Source organism: Coregonus clupeaformis, unplaced genomic scaffold (assembly GCF_020615455.1).
Source record: "Coregonus clupeaformis isolate EN_2021a unplaced genomic scaffold, ASM2061545v1 scaf0010, whole genome shotgun sequence".
NCBI lineage: Eukaryota > Metazoa > Chordata > Actinopteri > Salmoniformes > Salmonidae > Coregonus > Coregonus clupeaformis.
The window spans coordinates 853,819-866,456 of NW_025533465.1; positions in this window are offsets into that span (position 1 = coordinate 853,819).

The window sequence follows — 12,638 nt, forward strand, 5'->3', positions numbered from 1 at the left end:
AAAATGTATGCACTCACTAACTGTAAGTCGCTCTGGATAAGAGCGTCTGCTAAATGACTAGGCCAGAATCAACTATCAATTGATATACACTGCTAAACCCTTTTCATCTTGCAGAGTGTTTGTATCACCTTTCAAGTGAACTCAGCATGTGTTCATTTCCATTGTGGACCTAACAATGGGTGGTGGTCTCACGTTGCCCAGAGAGGAGGCCCACCTGATGCCCTCAGGGGGTTTGGCCATAATCACAGGGACTCATGTAAGGACTCTCCCAAGGGGAGGCACTCTCTGCCAGGTGACCGTGACTCACCCTACGCTGTCTATGTGCTGCCTCTGCATGGGAGTGTTTCTGTGTGTGTGTGTGTGTGTGTGCGCGCGAGAGATAGAGAGAGAGAATGGGTAAGAGAGGATTACACAAACTCTTACACTTAAACTATCAGCAATGCCAACCAAAATTGTCTTTCCGAATGTAAAACCAGGTGAGTCGAATGAGGCCCAACTAGTTTTTAATGTCCAGATGCCATAGACTGGTATTCTTACATCAATTAGTTGACTCCAGTGTCTTACCCAATGCTAATGTCCTTGGTTTGATGCTGTGGATCATGCTTTATAATAGGAGGTTGGTCTGTTGTGGCTGTTGCATAGAGCGAGATCTACAGTATATCAATAACATTGAGGGTCATCTCATCTCTGTTACATAACATAACCTTTAACTTCACTTCAGTGGTCCAAACTACATTGACCTACAGTGAGGCAAAAAAGTATTTGATCCCCTGCTGATTTTGTACGTTTGCCCACTGACAAAGAAATTATTAGTCTATAATTTTAATGGTAGATTTATTTGAACAGTGAGAGACAGAATAACAACAAAGAAATCCAGAAAAACGCATGTAAAAAATGTTATAAATTGATTTGCCTTTTAATGAGGGAAATAAGTATTTGACCCCCTCTCAATCAGAAAGATTTCTCGCTCCAGGTGTCTTTTATACATGTAATGAGCTGAGATTAGGAGCACACTTTTAAAGGGAGTGCTCCTAATCTCAGTTTGTTACCTGTATAAAAGACACCTGTCCACAGAAGCAATCAATCAATCAGATTCCAAACTCTCCACCATGGCCAAGACCAAAGAGCTCTCCAAGGATGTCAGGGACAAGATTGTAGACCTTCACAAGGCTGGAATGGGCTTCAAGACCATCGCCAAGCAGCTTGGTGAGAAGGTGACAACAGTTGGTGCGATTATTCGCAAATGGAAGAAACACAAAATAACTGTCAATCTCCCTCGGCCTGGGGCTCCATGCAAGATCTCACCTCGTGGAGTTGCAATGATCATGAGAACGGTGAGGAATCAGCCCAGAACTACACGGGAGGATCTTGTCAATGATCTCAAGGCAGCTGGGACCATAGTCACCAAGAAAACAATTGGTAAGACACTACGCCGTGAAGGACTGAAATCCTGCAGCGCCCGCAAGGTCCCCCTGCTCAAGAAAGCACATATACAGGCCCGTCTGAAGTTTGCCAATGAACATCTGAATGATTCAGAGGAGAACTGGGTGAAAGTGTTGTGGTCAGATGAGACCAAAATCGAGCTCTTTGGCATCAACTCAACTCGCCGTGTTTGGAGGAGGAGGAATGCTGCCTAGACCCCAAGAACAACATCCCTACCGTCAAACATGGAGGTGGAAACATTATGCTTTGGGGGTGTTTTTCTGCTAAGGGGACAGGACAACTTCACCGCATCAAAGGGACGATGGACGGGGCCATGTACCGTCAAATCTTGGGTGAGAACCTCCTTCCCTCAGCCAGGGTATTGAAAATGGGTCGTGGATGGGTTTTCCAGCATGACAATGACCCAAAACACACGGCCAAGGCAACAAAGGAGTGGCTCAAGAAAAAGCACATTAAGGTCCTGGAGTGGCCTAGCCAGTCTCCAGACCTTAATCCCATAGAAAATCTGTGGAGGGAGCTGAAATTTCGAGTTGCCAAACGTCAGGCTCGAAACCTTAATGACTTGGAGAAGATCTGCAAAGAGGAGTGGGACAAAATCCCTCCTGAGATGTGTGCAAACCTGGTGGCCAACTACAAGAAACGCTTAATATTGCAGATAGATTGTAACTTCTATCAATGTAATTGTCTGCATCACTTCCAATCCCCCATGTTTTTTATATATATACACTCCCCTTTATTACTTTCCAACCCCGCCATCCTTTCCCTACTTGGGGTAAATTAGTGAACAACAATGCCCAGGCCTCTATTTCCAGCCTATACTTACTATCTACACCTTATGGACACAGTCAATTTTACAATAATTCTATTTTATTTGGTTTTTTTTGGTTTTTGCTCCTGAACTTCTTCTACTCTCAACCTCTCCGATCATTTTCATGATGTCCATCCGGTTTGCTTCTATATGCCATATCTTTCTAACTGTGCTCTTTCCCAAAAGCTCCCAACATACAACCTATATACTTATTATGGACACAGTATGCTTACATTATTAGTTATCTTGTTATTATTTGTTGTTATTTGTTATTAGTCCCATCCTTCAACTCCATTCAATACCTCCCATCTATCTCTTAACACCATCCATATAGGATTTCTATTTGCCATATATATTTCAACCGTACTGTGATGTTTTACAAAAGTTCTGAACCTTTCTATTTTCATTGCTTCTACAGATTGTGAATTAAAAATAAACATTTTTGCTAAAAGTATTATTATATTATTGATCGATTGACTATGACTTTTTAGATCACCCAGTAATGCTATCTGCAAGGTTAGCTCCAGGTAAATATTGAAAGATTCTAATTTTTGAATCCGGTGTCGTTTTGCGTGTCAGTTCATAAACACTATGCCATGGGATCGGTACGTCAAAAATCTCTTCCCAACTATTTTGCAATCTATATGGGACGGCTGTCAATCCTTTGGTCCTTAAGTGAAACTGATATACTTTTTATTTATTACAGTTTTCCTTAACCAATTATGTTCTTTAATGCAAGGCCGACAGACAAGTTCCTTACTTTCTCCCCCTTCCACTTTCCTCTTCCACTTTTGCGGTAAGGCTGCAATTATTTGGTTGTAATTTTGGGTAGAGCAGACATTTCCATATGTTTTTGTTAGCTGCATGTGCGACATAACTCCACCAGTCCTACCGAAGATATCATTTACGAAGATTATACCTTTTTTAAACATTCTGTCAAAAAATATAGGTTTTTTGTCAATGAGTATATTTGAATTTAACCACAATATTTGTTGCATAATTTTTTCTGTCGTTTCTGGAGGATTAAATTGAAATTGCAACCAACTTTCTATGGCTTGTTTTAGAAATAGTGATATTTGGGAGATGATTTCCTTTTCAAATAACTGAAAATGAGTTGTTGTAATCTGAATAAAGGGAAAAAGGCCATTCTTGAACATTGGGTGAGACAATCTTACTAATTTGCTTGAGAACCAGTTCGGATTTAAGTATAACTTTTGAATGACTGAAGCTTTTAGTGATAGGTCTAATGCTTTAATATTTAATAATTTCTGTCCTCTGAATTCATATTCATTATATAAATAAGCCCTTTTAATGTTGTCTGGCTTGCCGTTCCAAATAAAATTGAATATCTTTTTCTCATATAATTTTAAAAAACTGTTCGCTAGGCGTAGGCAAGACCATAAGCAAATAGGTAAACTGGGATAATACTAAAGAGTTAATCAGGGTGATTTTTCCACAAATTGACAGGTATTTACCTTTCCATGGTAGTAAGATCTTATCTATTTTTGCTAACTTTCTATAAAAATGTATTGAAGTGAGATCATTTATTTCCTTTGGGATATGTATTCCAAGTATATCCACATCACCATCAGACCATTTTATTGGTAAACTACATGGTAATGTACATTTTCTATTTTTTAGTGATCCAATACGTAATATAGTACATTTATCATAATTTGGTTGTAATCCAGAGAGGTTAGAAAATGTATCTAGATCCTCTATGAGGCTGTGGAGGGATTCTAGTTGTGGATTTAAAAGAAAACATGAATCATCAGCGTACAATGACACCTTTGTTTTTAAGCCCTGGATTTCTAATCCTCTGATATTATTATTGGATCTGATTTTAATAGCTAACATCTCGATGGCCACAATAAATAGATATGCCGATAGTGGACAACCTTGTTTCACTCCTCTTGACAGTTTAAAACTTTCTGAGAAATAGCCATTATTTACTATTTTACACCTAGGGTTACTATACATGATTTTGACCCATTTTATAAGAGATTCTCCAAAATTGAAATGCTCCAGGCATTTATATATAAACCCCAGTCGTACTTTATCGAATGCCTTTTCGAAGTCTGCTATGAATAGCAGGCCTGGTTTCCCATATTTTCCATAGTGTTCTATTGTTTCCAATACTTGCCTTATATTATCTCCAATGTATCTTCCATGTAAAAAACCTGTCTGATTAGAATGAATAATGTCCGACAATACCTTTTTAATTCTATGCGCTATACATTTTGCTAGAATTTTTGCATCACAACACTGAAGTGTAAGGGGCCTCCAATTTTTTTAATGGACTGGATCTTTATATTTTCCACTTGTATCCTGTTTCAGTAATAATGAGATCAGACCTTCTTCTTGAGTGTCAGATAATCTACCATTTACATAGGAGTGGTTAAAACATGCTAATAACAGTCCTCTTAGTATATCAAAAAAGGTTTGGTATACCTCGACTGGTATGCCATCCAACCCTGGAGTTTTCCCAGACTTAAAGTCTTTAATTGCATCCAGAAGTTCCTCCTCTGTAATTTCACCTTCACATGAGTCACAAAAAATGTGTGCACGCATGACTGTAAGTCGCTTTGGATAAAAGCGTCTGCTAAATGGCATATTATTATTATTATTATTATTATTATTATGAGTCTTTCTGTATGGCTGGTAATTTGACATTATCAATAGAAAAAAAATCTTTACAATTAGCTTCAGTTAGAGGAGATGGAGGCGACTGAAAAGAAAACATATGCTTAAAGTACTTTGTTTCCTCCTTCAAAATATAATTTGGTGAATCATGGGTGACTCCGTCAATTGTAACCAGTTTCATTAAGTTATTTTTGGTAGCATTCCTATGTTGAAGATTAAAAAAGAAGATTTTTTTTTGGGGGGGTAAGGGAGGGGTAGAAGGATTACTTTATCCTATCCCAGGTATTCCTTAAAGAGGTGGGGTTTCAAATGTCTCCGGAAGGTGGTGAGTGACTCCGCTGTCCTGGCGTCGTGAGGGAGCTTGTTCCACCTTTGGGGTGCCAGAGCAGCGAACAGTTTTGACTGGGCTGAGCGGGAACTATGCTTCCGCAGAGGAAGGGAGCCAGCAGGCCAGAGGTGGATGAACGCAATGCCCTCGTTTGGGTGTAGGGACTGATCAGAGCCTGAAGGTACGGAGGTGCCGTTCCCCTCACAGCTCCATAGGCAAGCACCATGGTCTTGTAACAGATGCGAGCTTCAACTGGAAGCCAGTGGAGTGTGCGGAGGAGGGGGGTGACGTGAGAGAACTTGGGAAGGTTGAACACCAGACGGGCTGCGGCATTCTGGATGAGTTGTAGGGGTTTAATGGCACAGGCAGGGAGCCCAGCCAACAGCGAGTTGCAGTAATCCAGACGGGAGATGACAAGTGCCTGGATTAGGACCTGTGCCGCTTCCTGTGTAAGGCAGGGTCGTACTCTCCGAATGTTGTAGAGCATGAACCTACAGGATCGGGTCACCGCCTTGATGTTAGCGGAGAACGACAGGGTGTTGTCCAGGGTCACGCCAAGGCTCTTCGCACTCTGGGAGGAGGACACAACGGAGTTGTCAACCGTGATGGCGAGATCATGGAACAGGCAGTCCTTCCCCGGGAGGAAGAGCAGCTCCGTCTTGCCAAGGTTCAGCTTGAGGTGGTGATCCGTCATCCATACTGATATGTCTGCCAGACATGCAGAGATGCGATTCGCCACCTGGTTATCAGAAGGGGGAAAGGAGAAGATTAGTTGTGTGTCGTCAGCGTAGTAATGATAGGAGAGGCCATGTGAGGAGCGACCGGTCAGGTAGGACGCAATCCAAGAGTGAGCCGCGCCGGAGATCCCCAGCTCGGAGAGGGTGGAGAGGAGGATCTGATGGTTCACAGTATCAAAGGCAGCAGACAGGTCTAGAAGGACAAGAGCAGAGGAGAGAGAGTTAGCTTTAGCAGTGCGGAGAGCCTCCGTGACACAGAGAAGACCAGTCTCAGTTGAATGACCAGTCTTGAAACCTGACTGGTTTGGATCAAGAAGGTCATTCTGAGAGAGATAGCAAGAGAGTTGGCTAAAGACGGCACGCTCAATAGTTTTGGAGAGAAAAGAAAGAAGGGATACTGGTCTGTAGTTGTTGACATCAGAGGGATCGAGTGTTGGTTTTTTGAGAAGGGGTGCAACTCTCGCTCTCTTGAAGACGGAAGGGACATAGCCAGCGGTCAAGGATGAGTTGATCAGCGAGGTGAGGTAGGGGAGAAGGTCACCGGAGATGGTCTGGAGAAGAGAGGAGGGGATAGGGTCAAGCGGGCAGGTTGTTGGGCGGCCTGCAGTCACAAGTCGCAAGATTTTATCTGGAGAGAGAGGGGAGAAAGAAGTCAAAGCATAGGGTAGGGCAGTGTGAGCAGGACCAGCAGTGTCATTTGACTTAACAAACGAGGATCGGATGTCGTCAACCTTCTTTTCAAAGTGGTTGACGAAGTCATCCACAGAGAGGGGGGATTCAGCAGGGAGGAGAATGTGGCAAAGAGCTTCCTAGGGTTAGAGGCAGATGCTTGGAATTTAGCGTGGTAGAAAGTGGCCTTAGCAGCAGAAACAGATGAAGAAAATGTAGAGAGGAGGGAGTGAAAAGATGCCAGGTCCGCAGGGAGTCTAGTTTTCTTCCATTTCTGCTCAGCTGCCCGGAGCTCTGTTCTGTGAGCTCGCAATGAGTCATCAAGCCACGGAGCTGGAGGGGAGGACCGAGCCGGCCGGGAGGATAGGGGACATAGAGAGTCAAAGGATGCAGAAAGGGAGGAGAGGAGGGTTGAGGAGGCAGAATCAGGAGATTGGAGGGAGAAGGATTGAGCAGAGGGAAGAGATGATAGGATGGAAGAGGAGAGAGTAGCGGGAGAGAGAGAGCGAAGGTTGCGACGGCGCATTACCATCTGTGTAGGGGCAGAGTGAGTAGTGTTGGAGGAGAGCGAGAAAGAAAAGGATACAAAGTAGTGGTCGGAGACATGGAGGGGAGTTGCAGTGAGATTAGTAGAAGAACAGCATCTAGTAAAGATGAGGTCAAGCGTATTGCCTGCCTTGTGAGTAGGGGGGGACGGTGAGAGGGTGAGTTCAAAAGAGGAGATGAGTGGAAAGAAGGAGGCAGAGAGAAATGAGTCAAATGTAGACGTAGGGAGGTTGAAATCCCCCAGAACTGTGAGGGGTGAGCCATCCTCAGGAAAGGAACTTATCAAGGCGTCAAGCTCATTGATGAACTCTCCAAGGGAACCTGCCATCTATCTGTTCTGTTAGACTTTCTATTTCCTTTGTTAGTATAAACTATTTTGACCTAAATTGCTTTTGTTTTCGAGATGAGTACTGAATTGCATGGCCTCTAAAGGCACATTTAAAGGTGTCCCATACAATAAGGGGATTTGCTGTACCTATGTTATGTTGGAAAAAGTCAGTTATAAATTCCTTTGTTCTAATTATAAATAAATTATCATCCAATAGGCTTTGATTAAATTTCCAATATCCTCGCCCACGTGGAAATTCAGTAAGAGTAATGTATATGCCAATTATATGATGGTCCGACCGCATTCTGTCCCCTATCAACACTTTTTAAACTTTTGGTGCCAACGAGAATGAGATAAGAAAGAAGTCAAGACGACTGATCATGTCTTTGTCAGTGGGCAAACGTACAAAATCAGCAGGGGATCAAATACTTTTTTCCCTCACTGTATCACTGAGTCAGCAGACAGGGCAAAACTGTACAATAATAAAGTATAGGCTAGCTACTCCCTGAACGATGTTCTACAGGCATCCCTACAGTCAGTGGCACGGCACCCAGTTTGGCCGGGTCGCCTTGTGTTTGTGTGCGTTCATTTCGTGATGAACACTCCCTCCTCTGGTTCCTGAGACGAGGCTATCAAGTACCTGACATTGCCAAAGCCATAAATCTCTGTTTAGAGAGCGGAGGAAGAGACGGCCGATAAGGACAGAACAATAACTCTCAGTCAGGTTTTTCCCTCCCTATATAGGCTGGATGACTTCATGTCTAGAGAGCTTGGGTTCTAATTGGACTTCTGCGTATCTCTCACTAACCCTGCACTCCCTCTTTCATCCCCACTGCTCTATTCCCTCTTTTTCAGATAGTTTTGTTTTCCTGCATTTCCAACACCTGCTAACATTCCAACAAATTCCAGCGCCCAATGCCTGGGCACAGCAGCGGATTGTTTGCGTTCCTTTATTTAAAGGCGCAGTGTGCTATTGTTTCTCACAACCACAAACCACTCCAGTCCACTGGCCTGATTGGTGTCATACATTTGCACCAGCCCCTGCTAAGACACCTGACTCCAATAATCAACTAATCAGGATCTTCAGTTTAGAATGCAATTAGTTTAATCAGCTGTGTTTGCTAGGGATGGGGGAAAAGTGTGACAACACTCTGGCCCCCGAAGACTGCAGTTGCCCATCCCTGGGCTACATGAAGGAGAACTTGAGAGCTAAGATGTTTGCTCTTTATTCTTCTTATACACCAGTGCCAGATCAGCATGACATTATGATAGCCTTCAACAGAAGAACTCTGAATCATGTGCTCTGTACATGTGTGTCTATGCCATGGATAAAGTTGCTGAAACCTGTATTGAAAAGGCTATGATGTGAAAACCGGGAAGCGTGTAGGTCCGTGAAGAGTGAATAAGGAACCATCCCCAAATAGTTTTCTTCCAACCGAAGAAACCACAACATTTGAAAAAATTAAATAATTACCCAATCCTTTTCTGATTAACTTCCCTGCCTCCACCCCTCCTCACTTCCCTGGAGGACGCATGTGCGTCAGACTGGGTCGTAAAAGAGGAGAAGTACTGCTTTCTGACTTTCAGGAAGGAAACACATCTGGGGAATAAGGAAAGAAAGAACAAGTAAAAAGAGGAATTAGAGTGAAGGAGGGGGAGTGGGACAAAAATAGTCAACCTCCTCTCAGGCCTCACCAATACCCCCAGCCCACGTCCCATCACTCGGTGTTAGTCAGCAAACCCCTCCCTCAGTGGATGACTAAACCACTGGACCCCCAGCCATGAACCTCACTTCCTTCCAGGTCTCATACTCTTACTTTGGTTTATTCAGGCTGCGGCCCCCTCTCTCTAACCAAACATACACACACCCCTGAAGTGTTCCCCACAGTGGTCGGGGAGTGGGGAGTGGGGGAAAGAGAGCTGGTAAATATACCTCACTGAAAATCTATTCGGTGTCAAAACCATTTCCACAAAGGGTCATGTAAACTCAGTACTATAGTGTTGTACCCTACCTACAGGGGAACATTTAATTTGTTAACTGGCAGGCACACATATTCTTATAAAATATAGTTTTTTTTATTATTATAGTGAATACAGTGCCTTCGGAAAGTATTCAGACTCCTTGACTTAATCCACATTTTTTAAATGTCCATAGCAATCTACACACATTAGCCCATAATGACAAAGCAAAAACAGGTTTTTATAAGTTTTACAAATATATTGAAAAAAATATATATGTATATATCACTTATTTACAGAAGTATTCAGACCCTTTGCTATGAGACTCTAAATTGAGCTCAGGTGCATCCTGTTTCCATTGAACATCCTTGAGCTGTTTCTACTTGATTGGAGTCCACCTGTGGTAAATTCAATTGATTGGACATGATTTGGAAAGGCACACACCTGTCTGTATATATAAGGTCCCACAGTTGACAATGCATGTCAGAGCAAAATCCAAGCCATGAGGTCGAAGGAATTGTCCGTAGAGCTCCAAGATAGGATTGTGACGAGGCACAGATCTGGGGAAGGGTGCCAAAAAATATCTGCAGCATTGAAGGTCCCCAAGAACACAGTGACCTCCATCATTCTTAAATGGAACAAGTTTGGAACCACCAAGACTCTTCCTAGAGCTGGCGACCTGGCAGAACTGAGCAATCGGGGGAGAAGGGCCTTGGTCAGGGAGGTGACCAAGAACCCGATGGTCACTGACAGAGCTCCAGAGTTCCTCTGTGGAGATGGGAGAACCTTCCAGAAGGACAACCATCTCTGCTGCACTCCACGAATCAGGCCTTTATGGTAGAGTGGCCAGACGGAAGCCACTCTTTGGTAAAAGGCACATGACAGCCCGCTTGGAGTTTGCCAAAAGGCACCTAAAGGACTCTCACACCATGAGAAACAAGATTCTCTGGTCTGATGAAACCAAGATTGAACTCTTTGGCATGAATGCCAAGCGTCACGTCTGGAGGAAACCTGTCACCATCCCTACGGTGAAGCATGGTGGTGGCAGCATCATGCTGTGGGGATGTTTTTCAGCGGCAGGGACTGGGAGACTAGTCAGGATCGAGGCAAAGATGAACGGAGCAAAGTACAGAGAGATCCTTGATGAAAACCTGCTCCAGAGCGCTCAGGACCTCAGACTGGGGTGAAGGTTCACCTTCCAACAGGACAACGACCCTAAGCACACAGCCAAGACAATGCAGGAGTGGCTTCTTAATGTCCTTGAGTGGCCCAGCCAGAGCCCGGACTTGAACCCGATCTAACATCTCTGGAGAGACCTGAAAATAGCTGTGCAGCAACGCTCCCCATCCAACCTGACAGAGCTTGAGCGGATCTGCAGAGAAGAATGGGAGAAACTCCCCAAATACAGGTGTGCCAAGCTTGTAGCGTCATACCCAAGAAGACTCAAGGCTGTAATCGCTGCCAAAGGTGCTTCAACAAAGTACTGAGTAAAGGGTCTGAATACTTATGTAAATGTGATGTTTCAGTTTTTTTGCAAAAAAAATGGGGGGCGGGGGAACGATTTAATCAATTTTAGAATAAGGCTGTAACTTAACAAAATGTGGGAAAAGTCAAGGGGTCTGAATACTTTCCGAATGCCCTGTATCCCTGAATAAATACCATGGGGATATTGTATTATACTTCTATAATGGATACATTAAATAACATCTAAACAAATTTTTGAGACTATATTGGTAGATGGTGGGTGGGCAGAGTTGTAGTCTATAATGGACAGAGGATAAACATGTGCAGTCATTTACACAGAACATTGGCTCTGGTGGTTAGACAAATATGGTTACTATTCGGTAGTGACCAAATAAAGTAGTGACCAAACAAAGTTGACAGGCAGGTCGGGCTGGGAGAGAGGAAGTGAAACAGACATGTCACACAGGTAGGTGTTCTAGGAGAGCAGGTAGCCTACAGTGGGCGGGCCGGGGACGAAGCATGACTTGTTGGGCTGGCCAGAGCAAACAGGAAGTTGGCAAATACATCAGGTTGAACTGTGAGTATTGGAGAGATAAGGGAGAGGTGTAGACAGGGAGATTACTAGAGTATTATTATTAGAGTACTTAGGAAAATAAGTGTGTGTGCGTCCCTCACATTGAGTTGATAAAGCACATTTTCTCAGGTGTCAGATCAATGTGAGAGCTATGCATATACCTAGAATAGATGGTCTACATATATCAGCACTTAGGCATAGTGAATTAAGACACTGGAATAATTTTGAAACCATTGGGCTAATTGCTGTGATACATTAATGTGCCTTGCTTTACAGCCACTAGATAAACACATTTTGACAAAGTGAGATCGTATTTTTTTTAAATATATCAATAGGAGGGAATGGTGTTTTTCTATTTTAATTGCTAAACAGAATGGATTTATGTACTTGTTTCTGCTAGGCTAGCTACATTATCTGAGTTTCGCTAGAAGGAGACACCTGTACTCCTCAGTTCTGTGTCATTTTGTCAACTTGAGCCATCTACTGTTCTTTTGTGGGACTATTTCTAACAAATTCCTTTTTTAATTACAAAAAAAGCATGATAAAAGTTTTACTCATTTTCGAAACATACACAATATAACGGCCACAAATTATCTCTACAATACCGCTCTGTTTTGAGCATCAGACATGCGAGACAACCACAAAGACAGTATGAAGATAGGCAGAAACCGCTTCTGCAATAGAATTCCCCGATCACGCTTGTAGGCGATGTCATGACGACGCTGGCCAGCTAGTGCCGCGTTCAAGTGCTAGTTGGAACTAGGAAACTCGGAAATGTCCGACTTTCTAAATGGTTGTAGTTATACACGTACCGCGTTCAACGAATCAGTAAGTTGGAAATATCGGAGTTTTCTAGTTCCAACTAGCATGTGAACGCGGCATCTGCTCATGCGCAGAAACACATAATCGTAACGGTCGTCTCGCGCCAAACTTCGCAAGTGCAATAAAAAAATTAAACGTGTCAGTTTGTCACTTTCACGAGGTTGGAGTAATAACATGTTCAAATACTTAAGACATTGTCTCGAATCTAGGATGTGCCTTTAGAATTTGTAACTTCTCTCATTGACTTCTCAAAGCCCAAACCCCGACCTGGTCTGCTTGGTCTGCTTCGCAAGCGTTCCCAGAAGTCTCGCGATGTT